Here is a 12,756-nt window from a genome sequence, read left to right on the forward strand (position 1 = left end):
TGCGTCACCCAACTGAGGGGTCTTGCTAGAGAGCCCTGTGCATGCTCAGCTTGCTCCGCCCCAGACAAGGCCACCCCAGCCTCACACACCCTACTGTGTGTTGACAATGACAACTGCCACTGAGGGCTTGCTGAGCGCCAAGCACCACGTACAGGCAGAGTGTTCTACGCGCTTTGCGTGAATTCATTTATTTTCACAATAGACCCGTGTACGTCCAACTTATGAACAAAGAAACTGAAGTACAGAGAGGTAAAGCAACTGGCCCTAAATCACACAGCCAGAAAGTAGAGAGCCACGATTCACAGCCCAGCAACATGGCACCAGAGTCCCCATCTGAATCACTCCACTTTGCTGTGTCTTGGGACACAGGACAGGTTAACTCGGAGAGGTGCTGGGACCTCAGACATCCAAGGAAGACCAGGAGGAGAGGGCTCATGGGCCTACTGTGTGCCAGACCATGTTCTGGGAGTGCCCCCTGACCCCCTCTGCCATCAGATTCCACTCGACAAGCTCTCCTCCACCCCGAGGCTGGAGGGTCCTTCCTGGTGCCCAAACGTGGCTGTGAGGACCCAGGCCCTCTGGGCTGGCACAGTCTCCCTCAGGGTCCTGGTCTCTACGCCATGAGTGTTCCCCCTGGGTGAGCCAGGGGCCGGCAGGGAGAACCCTCTGCTAACAGGCCGGGCCGTGTGGTCATCTGAAGCCCTGCAGTGACCGTGTGGCAGCCGCAGAAGTGGCTGCATCTTTGTCTCTAGTCCTGCCTGGCTGCCCGCCTGCCTGCCGGCCCTCCCGCCTGCCATCCACATGCTGGAAACGCCGAGGAACAAGGGCCTTCCTGTCTTCCTCTCTTTCCCCCTTTTCTAAAAATAAGCTGGAACCTTCCCCTCATCTGCCCCCAATTTTCTCCTGCTTGACCCCGACGACCCTGCCCCCTCAGATGAGGCCACATGTGTGCCCACTGCTGGACAGATGGGCCAACCCTGCAGCGCAGATGGTGGGAGTGAGGAACCTGCCCTGGCCTCTGCCCCAGCCCAGCCGGCCCCTCCAGCTATGCCCTTCCTGGGAACAAAGCATCGAGCCAGCCCCTGGTCTGCGGGTGGGGTGAGGGAGAACTTGTTTATAACAGGAAGCCCCACCCGGGTTTTATGAGCTGTCATGATAATAATAATCATCGCCCACATTTGTACACACTGAGCACTTTCACATCTGTTATCTCCTTGAGTCCAGGCAACAAATCCTTGAGGTTGGTGTTGTTGTCAATACTCCAACTGAACAGATGAAGAAACCGGAGAGGTTGATTTACTTCCCTAAGGTTGCACAGCTGGGGGGAAGGGCAGGACCAACCAGGACTCAAACCCAGGTCCTCAGATTTAAATTCCCGTGCCTTTGCACTCTCCCTCTGGCTCGCTCATGTCTGAACTCGGCGGCAGTTTTGCAGTTTGGGCCCAGGGTGGTGTTCCTGTAGCGGCCATTTCCTCGGTCTTCACATGCGTCGGGCACAGTGCTGGGAGCTCGACCACGACCCCAGGGGAAGGAATTATTGAGCTTATTTTGAGGAGGAGGAAGCTGAGATTCAGAGATACCATGTGACTTGTCAAGGCTGCTCGCTGTAAGGCCTGGCATCGGGGTTTGGGTTGAGGGCTGCCCGACTCCAAGGTTTTCCTTCTGCAAAAGAGTTCACAACAGGTGGCATCGTGTGCCTCGTTTTAATTACTTAATTCGGCAGAACATGTGTCGAGTGTCTGCTCTGTGCCAAGCATGGGGACGCAGGGATGAACCAGGCACGCAGATCCCTCTCTAATGGGCTTCATGATCCAGTGGGAGACGGACATGTGAGTGGCAATTATGGCGCAGGGTGCTAAACCATTATTAGCCATAATAGTTAGCTTTGCGTGGTGTTTATAGCTCACTGAGGGCCCCAAATGGAAATCTGGCCATTTCCATGTCTGCTGAAAATGGTCTAATGGCTTCCCTGTGGCTGTAGCTTCACATCTGAGCCTCCGGGTCTGGGATCCAAGGCCCTCGTCATGTGGTAGAGCCTACCTCTGTGTCCTTGACCGCCTGCCTTGCTCTGTGCTCCCTGCTACTGGGCTTCCAGAGGCTCCTCACCTCACCGCATTACCCTGCCCACCTCCGCCTCCGATGCCGCCTCTCCCACCCTCACTTCTGGTTAACCCTTACCCTGCGAAACTCAGCGCAATGGTACCGCCTCCCCAGGCCGGTTGGGGATGGAGTCTCCTGCTGTTGGAGCTGTGTAAGCCAAGGATGGCAGGTCAGGCAGGGAGACAAATCACTTAACGTCTATGGTTCCCAGTTTCCTCTTCTGTAAAGTGGACTGGAGAATAAGACCTAACTGTAAGACGAGAGAGCCTGTTAGGGGGCAGGCCAGTGGCCGGTGGGGCTCGGAGGAGGTTTGTAAGCAGCCTGGGGGGCCAGGAAACTTCCCAAAGCAACACCAAGGGAGACACCAAGGGAGAAATACCAAGGGAAAGCTCGGACGACGTTGCTGAGCGCTAACACTTATGTTGTGCTTACTGTGTGCTGGGCGCTGCTCCAGGCCCTTTGCATGTGTCAAGTCATTTAATCCTCGAATACCTCTACGAGGCTGGTACTATCGTTATTCCCATTTTACACATTAGGCAATTGAGGCACAGAGAGATTGGGTGACTCGCTTAGGGTCACACAGCCAAGGAGGGGTGAAGCCTGGATTCTAGCCTTGGCCCATTGCCGCAGCATCCACACTCCAGCCACCTTGTTATTGTAAGAAGGGGAAGAGCAGTGGGGGTGGAGGACAGGGCCTACTTACACTCGGGGACAACGTCACCGTACTTAATAAAACAAGGGTGGACACCCTCATCCCTCCACGTTCCAGGAAACAGGGCAACGCCCTCCTGGTCCTCACAGGTTGGGAAATGTTTGCTCCTGCTCTACCCAACCCGGGGCCGGGAAGCCCATCTCTGTGTGAGGTGCACCTGGCCACCTCCTGCTCTGCCCGGGTGACGGGGCCCCATCTGGGCAGCAGTGGCCGGGCTGGCACTGCCTCTGGCGACAGCTGCCACTCTGAGGCCAGCAGGGATGCATGCTTCTACTCACTTCCAGAGGAAGGGACTGAGACCCAGTGAGAGAGTAAAGGACCATTCTCCAAAATGGCAACTGGAAGCAGAGATTCTGGACTCAGAGGCCAGAGCATGTCCTTGGCAGTGGTGACAGCCATTATTGCCAGTTCTTACATGGTAAGAATTGGGTGGGAAAGACTTTTTTAAGGTTTATTTATTTTGAGAGAGAGAGAGAGAGAGAGAGAGAGAGAGAATGAGCACGGGAGGGGCAGAGAGAGAGGGACAGAGAGAATCCCAAGTCCTGCTGTGGGGGTTGACTCCACAAACTGTGAGATCATGCCCTGAGCCGAAATCAAGAGTCTGACACTTAACTCTCACCCAAGCGGCCCGAGAAAGCCTTTGTTACGCCTCTCGCACCAGGCCTGCTCAGGACACCTGCTCCCTACCAGGACACACCCTTTCCTTCCTGCAGGAAATGAAGGAACAAGTGTAGAAGTCACCTAGAAATGGGGGCGGGCTCTTCCTGTTCTCTGCCTTCGGGCCTCACCATGGAGCACAATTCGGGGTCAGGGCTGTGCTCCTTATTCCCTGGCCGATGGCCGATGGCCGATGGCCGATGTCTCCCTGCACCCAGTCTCCCGTCCCCAGTCTCCCAACTCCCATGCTGTGCGGGGTCCTAGATACAGAGTTATTGGGCTTGGTCTTCTGACCTGGCTGTGGGACTCATTTCTGTCTGGAAACCAGGGGGCATCACTCAGTTTGTGAGGATCCAGGAGAAAACTGACTCTCTTCCCCTCCTCTCATCTGAGGGGCTTTTCCTGCTGGTCACAGCCCTTTTTCTGCCTGGATCTAAGGAGGCTTTCATAGCCCATTTTACTGATGGAGACAAAGGCAAGACAGGTGAATGACTTGGGGAAGATCAAGGGCCAAAGCTCAGACCCTTACTACAAATTCATAATAGCTTCCTCCTTCCCTCTCTCTTTTATTCCTTCTTTCCACAAGTATTTATGTGGAGGAGGGAGGGAATAGAATAAAATAGATGGGCATTATGAAGTGGAACGATTCCTGGATAGGAGTCAGGAGCCTTGAATTCTGGTCTTGGATTTGTCATTATTTTACTATGTCACCTTATGTAAGTCACCTTTCCCCTCTCAGCTTCAGGTAGTCATACTGATAGCTTGGGGAAGGCGACTGCCCCTTTCATCCTTTTACTTGGCAGAATTATTATAAGAATCAATTCAATGAAACATTTCTTTGTTCTCACATCTGCCCACCGATCTGACCATCTAATACTCTCCCTCCCTCCTTCCCATCTTTCTTTCCTTCCTTCCTTCCCTCCCTCCTACTTTCCTTCCTTCCTCCCTTCCTTCCTTCCTTTCTTCCTTCCTCCCTTCCTTCCTTCCTCCACCCATTTATTCTCCCATCCATCCGTCCTTCATCCATTCCCTGTTCAGCATCTCTCCTGCCCATCTACTTACTCATCCATCCATCACCCATCCATCCATCCTCTGTGTCCCTGCTGTATGCCATGCACAACAAGAGAAGGACCATGTCAGTCAAGGCCTGGCTTAATCACCTCCAGGTGATTTTCTGCCTTCCTTTGTGGAAACTGACTACCCATCCCTGGACAATGTCTGTCTCTCCACTATCACACTCACCAGTCTCTGCCTTTTGTCACAATGAGCCCTTAACCAGACAGGGAGGTCCTGAAGGGTGAGGACTACAGCTGATCTATGTCAGTGTCCTCAGCGTCGTCCAGCCCTCAGCATCAGTGAACGTTCTCTGAGTTCACAGCATTGAGTCCATCCCAACGCAAATTCTAATTCATCTTCAGCTTTCTGGTTTAGTCTGAACCGGAGTAATGAGCCTGGGCATCTGCATGGCAAACAGTTGTCTCTGGTATCTTCCTCTGTTTGGAATTGTAGTCTTATTCTCCCAAGAGAGAGACATCCTTGCTTCTTCTTCAGAGATCCAGAGAGATCACATCCAACCCAGGGTACACAGCAAACTGAGGAGAGCCTTGGATCAGAAGCCCGATCATCTTGTGCCAGCCAGTAACCCACGTGGTCTCACTCACTCAGGAGCTGCCCACGAGACCTGCCACATGGGCGGCCAGCTCTGAGTCCTTGGCCTCCCTGTCTGTCTTTGTCTCCCCCAACCTGCCCGGCCGGCCCAGCTAACCTGCTCTAGGAAGGCCCGCTGGCTATCCTGGCCAGACACTGGGGCTGGGTAGGGATTGGAGCGTGGGGAATTTGTTTATTTTCTGACTCAGGCCTGCTCCAGAACCACCAGGCCCTCCTCTGGCTGGCTGGGTTCACCCATTCTTTCCTGGTTCTGGCCAGCCGTGGCAGTCCCCTGGGCCACTCTGAGTGACAGGGCACCAGGCAACGTGTCATTGGTAGCTGAGAGCTGACCCCCCAGCCTCTCTGTTCCCAAGGGCTGGTCCCTGCAGGGCAAGTGCACTTGATGGGCGGGCTGGAAATGAGCTGTCAGCAGAGGGGGTCTCACTCCTGCTGTTCCTCCTCCCTCTCTCCTCAGTCTTGCTAGCTCTCAGCCACATTGGAAGAATTAGGGGCAGCTGGCAAAGGGGGGTGGCTGGTTCCCATGGTGGGACCACGCATAAGTCTTAACACATTGGCACCACGTGTGTGCACTGGCCACAGGGAGTGGGTGCTGGCTGGAGGATGACGTCCTGGGGACTCTGTGGGCAGGGTCTGCCCAGAAAGCCTTTCTCCCTGACTGGCCTCATAGGCTTTCTGGACCAGGGAGAAGCCTCTGGCATGTCTCCTTTTTGCATTTGTTATAGCTTCTACTCATTGTGTGTGCAAAGGGTTGAGTCTGGGATGTAGTTCTTGGGCCCTGTGTTGATGATTCTGTGTGACCTTGGAGGAGCCCTCTCATCTTCACGTTTTCATTTCCTTGTGGGGCTGCTGTGGTTCTAAAAGTCAGTGGGCCTACCTCCTGGTGTGCAGATCTTCACCAATTACAAAGAGCCTCAACAGCTGCTTTCTTTACCCCCGACATCTGAAATACCTTCCAGATTCTGTCTGTTGTATTCTCACACCCATTTTATAGGTAAGGAGATAGAGTCTCAGAATAAAGGGCATGCTGGGAGTCACAGCTAGAAAATGGCATAGCAGGTCTGTCACATGTATATTACAAAGCCCATGATCTTTCAACTTCTCTGTGCCCATCTAAAATTTTTTTTAACGTTTATTTATTTTTGAGAGAGATGGAGACAGAATGCCAGCGGGAAGGGGCAGAGAGAGAGGGAGACACAGGATCTGAAGCAGCCTCCAGGCTCTGAGCTGTCAGCACAGGGCCCAACATGGGACTTGAACTCATGAACTGTGAGATCATGACCTGAGCCGAAGTTGGAGGCTTAACTGGGCCATGCAGGTGCCCTTCTCTGTGCCCTTCTAGAAGTCCAGTGTCCTACAAGTCTTGAGTGCCTGCTGCATGCCTGACCCTGTGGGGCTGGTGGGTAGGTGGGGGCCATGAACTCAGGCAGTCAGTATCACCAGGCGGGGGTTTCCTGTGCTTGTGGGAGGGGGCACAGCCTGAATCCCTGGGGACTGCACTGCCAGGGAGGGGGGCTCTGGACAAGAATCACAAGGACAGTGCTGAGGGGAGTGGGGATCATGCAGATATCCCTATCCCTGCAAAATTCTAGAAACGAATTGCTGCTCCTCTCTGCTTTTTGTGATAGTTCAGTTATCATTAGGGAGTAATAATAGCCAAGAATGTCCAGAGTGCCACCTCCTTGCTGTGTCCTGTGTAAGCCTTTTACACGCATGTTGTCACTGAAACCTCACAACCACACTGTGGACGAGGTTCTATTATCATCCACATTTTAGAGATGAGGGAAGTGGAATCCAGGGGGTAGATACCCTGGTTCAACGTCTTCTGAATACAAGTGGCCAAGCAGGGATTTGATCCCAGGGCTGTGTGGGATTTGATCCCAGGCCACTTCCTGGGAAGCAGGGGGGACAGAAGTCACCAATGGCCCTTCCCAGCCCAGCTCAGACAGGAAGCAATTAGATGGACCTTTTAGGGCATGGGAGAACTTGGACCAGGACGGAAGGGAACACTGAGACCTCATCAGTCAGCTTCTCTATCCAATAGGGTAGTTTCTGGAGAGTCCTGGGAGGTATGGTGGGCTTTGGGGTACCTAGAGTCTGGCCCCAAGACAGAGTAAGGCAGGAGATTCCGGTGTGTGGGCCATCAGGGAAGGCAGGACTGCCCCAGTCCGGGCAGGGAAGGCACCCCTCAGTGGCACTGGAACATCCAGCTCTCACCTCGCAAACCTCCAGGGCAGGAACTGGTGACACATGGATTTGATTGCTTGGGAAATCTGCTTGGGGGGCCTGGGGTAGGGGAGCAGAGGTGGAACAGCTGATCAGCCTAAAAATAGCATAGCTTGGAATTCTGAGGGGCTCCAGGGTGCCCCATTCCAAATTTGGAAGTGGCCTGGAGTGTTCTTTGCAGCAGGCACCCTTCGTGGGTGGCTTTCCAGTGACGGGGCGGGCACCACCGTGGCCGTAGCATTGGGCAGGGAAGACCCAGGGTCAAGTTCCGGTGCAGCCTGTCACTGGCTTAGCGGCATGGGCGGAGCGGACCCACACCTTCTCTGGATTCCTACTGTTCCTCTTGCGCTGGCTGCCCGATAATTCCTGCCCTGGCTATCTGGCAAGGTGGTTAGGAGGAATGTAAACTGTCAAGTGCTGTATACATGTCTGCTGTCACTGCAAAAGGGGGGGCACCCTGGGAGGGTAGACTTCATGACAGTCTCTGGATGTTCGGGACAAGCCTAAGCTCTCTGTGCTGAGGTTCACAGCTTCCAATGACTTCCTGCGGCTCCCAGCCTCTTCCAGATGTTCTCTGTTGCTTCTTAATAGAAAATGTTTCCTTTGAATGAGTTAAAATGAGAACCATTCAAATATGGAATGAGCTGTATTGACAAGTAGTGAGCTTTCTGTCAGTGGAGGTATTCAAGACAGAGTCAGGCAACACTTGACAGGGAAATCGTCTATGGCTTAGACTAGATGCTGTTGAACTTCTCGACCCTCAGAGTTATCTGTGTATAGAGGCTACACTTCACCTGCTCCCTCTGCCATGGAAATGCCTTGTCCAGACCTGAGGCAGACACCGTACCCCTGGCTCCTCTGCAGTGCTCTAGAATAAACAGCCTCAGCACCTTTACTGCCCCTCAGTGCTCAGGGGCAAGTCCTCAACATACCTGGGCCTTCTTTTTTAGGCATGTAAGCCCCGGGGCCTCAGTTTCCCATCTGCCAATGGAGATGCTAACGCTTGCCCCCCCAGCTTTGCAGTGCCGCGTAGGGACATCAGCCACAGATACCTCAGAAACCGCAAAGTGCAGTTCCCCTCCAGCGATCCTCTTCCTGTAGAGAGGACAGGCTGAGGTCTAGGGAGCGGGGACATGCTCAGGGCCACATATGAAACAGTGGCAGAGCCCGCTCTTGAAGGCAGGTTTCTTGGTGTCCAGTCTCGTGCTCGGAGCACACACAAGTACTAAGAGGTTTGACAGCGCCATTACGAACCTGGGTCTGCAACTCACCACTTACTGGCCGTGAGGCTTGGGGGAAGCCCTGCTGCTTCTGCGCGTTAGTTCCCCCATCGGTATGTTACAGTGTCCCTGGGTGGGCTGCCGAGGGCACCGGATGTGATCACGTGGGGAGGAGGCCGGGCAGGAAGGCAAGAAGCTGTGCAGGGAAGCACAGGGCAGGCAGGCCCGAGAGATCCGAGAGCTGCATCAGAAAGGTGCAGGGGGGAAAGGGTGCCTGGGTGGCTCAGTCAGTTAAGTGTCCAACTTCAGCTCAGGTCGTGACATCACGGTTTGTGGGTTCGAGCCCCGTGTCGGGCTCTGTGCTGACAGCTCAGGGCCTGGAGCCTGCTTCGGATTTTGTGTCTCCCTCTCTCTCTGCCCCTCCCCAACTCGCACTCTTCTCTCTCTCTTTTTCAAAAATAAATAAGCATTGAAAAAAAAGAAGAAGAGAGGTGTGGAGGGCTGTCTTGTCAGCAGGGCTTCTTGGAGAGGGTAGGGAATGATGTCTATCTTCGCTAGGCCTCCTTGTCAAATTCTCACTCATCCTGCGGGTCTCAGCTCAAAGGGGCCTCTTCTGGAAGTCCTCCTTGGGCCGCAAACGGAGCTGACCCCTTCTCAGGCTCCCTTGCGCTTGTGATGCCTTCGGACAGAAAATCTTAAGATTGTGGGGGACACAGATGTGGGCTTGAATGCCTTCCTAGCTGTATGAACTGGGCCTTAGTTTTCTCAACTGTGAAATGGGCACTGGGAGAGTCAACCTCATGCATATGTAGTGAAAATAAAGCGTTTGGCTTAATACTGAGAATGTTTAAAACAAATGATGATGATGATGACATTCATTCACTCACTCTTCATTCGTTCAAAAACCTTGGACATGCCCCTTTTCTGGCTCCAGCTGGGCACTAGGGACACAATGAGGGATCAAACAGGCCCTGACGCCCAGGAGCTCAGAGTCTAGGCGAACAACCTGCAAACCCACAACTCCAACCCAATATAGTAGTAATTGCGGTGGGTCCTCTAACACAGCAGGAGCCCCCCAGACTGCCAGCAGGAGTCAGGGAAGGCTTCTCAGGGAAGGAAGCATTGGAGCGGAGAGCTGATGGATGGGTAGACTTTGGTCAGGTGCCTACAGAAAGGCACCCCAGGCCGACAGCAGAGTGTATGCCATGGTCCAGAGATGGGAAGGGCGGTGGGGTCCCCTAGGCAGGTTGGGGTGGCTGGGGCATAGAGCAGAATTCCACCAAGGTCAGGGGCCATCTCCTCTCCCCAGATAGCCGTGGAGAGTCATGGCCAGAAGGATCTGACAGGAGGGGCAGGTTTTGATGATGATGATGATGGCGTTGAAGAAGAAGTTGGCATGACAGTGATTTGATGTTGTGGGTGGCACTGTTAAGGTCCTTCTTCCCATAGATTGCTGCTTATAATTGGCTTGCAGATACTCCCTCAGGTCAATATGTGCAGACATTGGGAAATGATGCCACTCAGTGCTGCAGGTAATCAGAGAGGAGCTCTACAAGCAAGAATGCTGTCTCCCTGCATGCCAGCCTGGAAGGGCCCTAGGGTTGCTGAGTTTCCCACTGTAGGGCTGTGTCTACCTCTGTGTCCCCTATGCCTAGTATAAGGTGGCACTGAGCAGGTATTCATAAATGTCATAAAATCAGAGCCCCTCATGGCCATTCAGATGGAGAAAGGGACCCACAGAGAGGGACAAGCTGTCATAGTGACAAAGTGGCCCCTGCCTGCCCATACCAGCTGGCTTTGTCTGTTCCACCCACCCTGTCAGGTTCTTTCTGCCTGGAGCCCAGTGCACAGGGTCCTCCCCTAGGAGAGCCCCGGCAGTCTGTGCTGGCAGTCCCCTCCGCCCTCCCTATGTTCTGAGCCCTGACCCTGAGGACCCCCGGTTGGCAAGCGGTGACCTTCCGAGGACTCTTCGAACCCATCCTTGTCTTCTTGATGAAAGGCATCTGGGCCCGCTGGCCCCTCCTCTGCCCAAGAGGGAAACACAATACGCCGATAATGATCTAATATTTATACAACGCCTTTCTACCAGATGCATCCCAACAAAGTTTACAAGCTGTCCCCGCTGATGGCGCAATGTATTCCAGATCTCTCTGGCCCCGCCTCCCTGCCCGCCTGCCCCTCATCCCAGGTCCCAGATGCCAGCAGCGACTCTGGGATCCACCTGAGATTGGGGAGCCCCACTGGGCACTGAGGGCCCAGCCATTCTCACAGCCTGTCTGGGCTTCGGCCGGGAGCTGATCTATGCTCACGACTGGGGAAAAAAACGCTCTCCGGAGGAGACACAGGGCCACACCGGGGTTTGAAGATTGGCCAAGACTCACAGCACCCAGCAAGCCTCTCCCTAGCCCTCCATAGCCTCAGACCCGCGGGAGGGACCGAGGGAGGGCCCGGCTGCCCGGCGTGAAGGCACCTCCCCAGTCACTTCCTCCGCGGCCGGCCGGCTCCATGAATGAGGATTTGTGTTCGTTCCCTCCCATAAATTGCCCCTGGTCACCAGGGCCATGTTCTGTGTCAGAGTCCCTGACCACCGGCCTCGGACAAAACCTGCTTTGTGAAGTCCGGGGAAAAGACAAACAAATGATTATTACCTTCATTTATCCCTTCCCCCACCTTCTTTTCTTGGCCTGGAGTTAAGACCTTTTTTCTCTGTCAACAATCTTGACTCTGTTCCCTGAGAAGGAAACAGCTCCGGGAGGGCCTTGCAGGGATGCTGCTTGCAAGAAAACCGTTTGGGAGCAGGGTGAAAAAAGACAGAGGTTACAGGAAATGGCAGACATTTTTTGTTGAATTAAACCATTAGGAGTGACCCCCAAACCAGAGCCAGGCAAAGAAGCAACTGGATACATTTAGGTCAGGACAAGCAGCCAAGTGAGGAGCTGAAACCAATTACCATAAATGAATGTTTCTCTTTTATTCACGACCACCGTGCCTGTTCCCAGGATGCTCTTGGGCGTCTTATAAAAACAGATGAACTCTCTGGTTTTGTTCGGGGAGTTATTAGCTAATGCAACTGTTGGGCAATTCATCAAACATTAGCACATGCTGCCATTAATGACCAGGAGAAGTTGTCACTGGCTGCTCCAAAGCCACAGGGGCTGCCCAGACTTCAGAGCTCAGGGTAGGGTCTTCTCCTTGGTGGGGCCGTTTACTCAGGCTGTTGGTGCCCTAAGAGTTATAGCTACTCTTAAAACCTGCCCCTCCTGTCAGATCCTTCTGGCCATGACTCTCCACGGCTATCTGGGGAGAGGAGATGGCCCCTGACTTTGGTGGAATTCTGCTCTACGCCCCAGCCACCCCAACCTGCCTAGGGGACCCCACTGCCTTTCCCATCTCTGGACAATGGCATACACTCTGCTGTCGGCCTGGGGTGCCTTTCTGTAGGCACCTGACCAAAGTCTACCCATCCATCAGCTCTCCGCTCCAATGCTTCCTTCCCTGAGAAGCCTTCCCTGACTCCTGCTGGCAGTCTGGGGGGCTCCTGCTGTGTTAGAGGACCCACCGCAATTACTACTATATTGGGTTGGAGTTGTGGGTTTGCAGGTTGTTCGCCTAGACTCTGAGCTCCTGGGCGTCAGGGCCTGTTTGATCCCTCATTGTGTCCCTAGTGCCCAGCTGGAGTTCAGAAAAGGAACATGTCCAAAGTTTTTGAATGAATGAATGAATGGCAAATCCATGTAGATCAGTGCCTTCCTATGACTCCAACAGTCTTAGGCTGTCTTTTTGTCTACCAAAGAAAGGGGATCATGGCTCTTTCAGGGAGAAACCGTAGGCTTCTCCCTCCCTTCGGTGTAGGCTTCTCTCTTCTTTGGAGCTGCAGGGAACTGGCATCCGGCTAACAGCCACACAGAGATATCCTATGGGGAGGAGAAAAACCTGGGTTTGTGGTCTGGTGCAACTGCTTTCTCTTTGTAAGCCTCAGTCTCCTTACCTGTGAGATGGGCTAGGCAACTCATCTCTTGAGAGAAAAGTTGCAGAGGAGTATATGGTCTTGGGGGATGGAAGGAAGCAAACTGACTTAAAGCTGCTCTACTGCTTGCCCTAAATAACTCTGACTTGGGGAAAGAAATGGGTTCACTTCTTTATAGCCTTTGGCCTAAATGACCCTCCGTGTGGGGG

General features: G+C 53.7%; 1 long non-coding RNA gene across 1 annotated transcript; it reads right to left on the minus strand.

Annotated features, from left to right (window-relative positions):
* Positions 1-1,319: 1,319 nt before the first annotated feature.
* Positions 1,320-4,661, minus strand: LOC122228448. The gene is made up of 3 exons (XR_006206599.1): positions 4,532-4,661; positions 2,179-2,350; positions 1,320-1,662 (listed from the first exon to the last, which is right to left on the minus strand). It is a non-coding gene; the product is annotated as an uncharacterized LOC122228448 (long non-coding RNA).
* Positions 4,662-12,756: the final 8,095 nt, after the last annotated feature.

This window comes from Panthera leo, chromosome C1, assembly GCF_018350215.1.
Source record: "Panthera leo isolate Ple1 chromosome C1, P.leo_Ple1_pat1.1, whole genome shotgun sequence".
NCBI lineage: Eukaryota > Metazoa > Chordata > Mammalia > Carnivora > Felidae > Panthera > Panthera leo.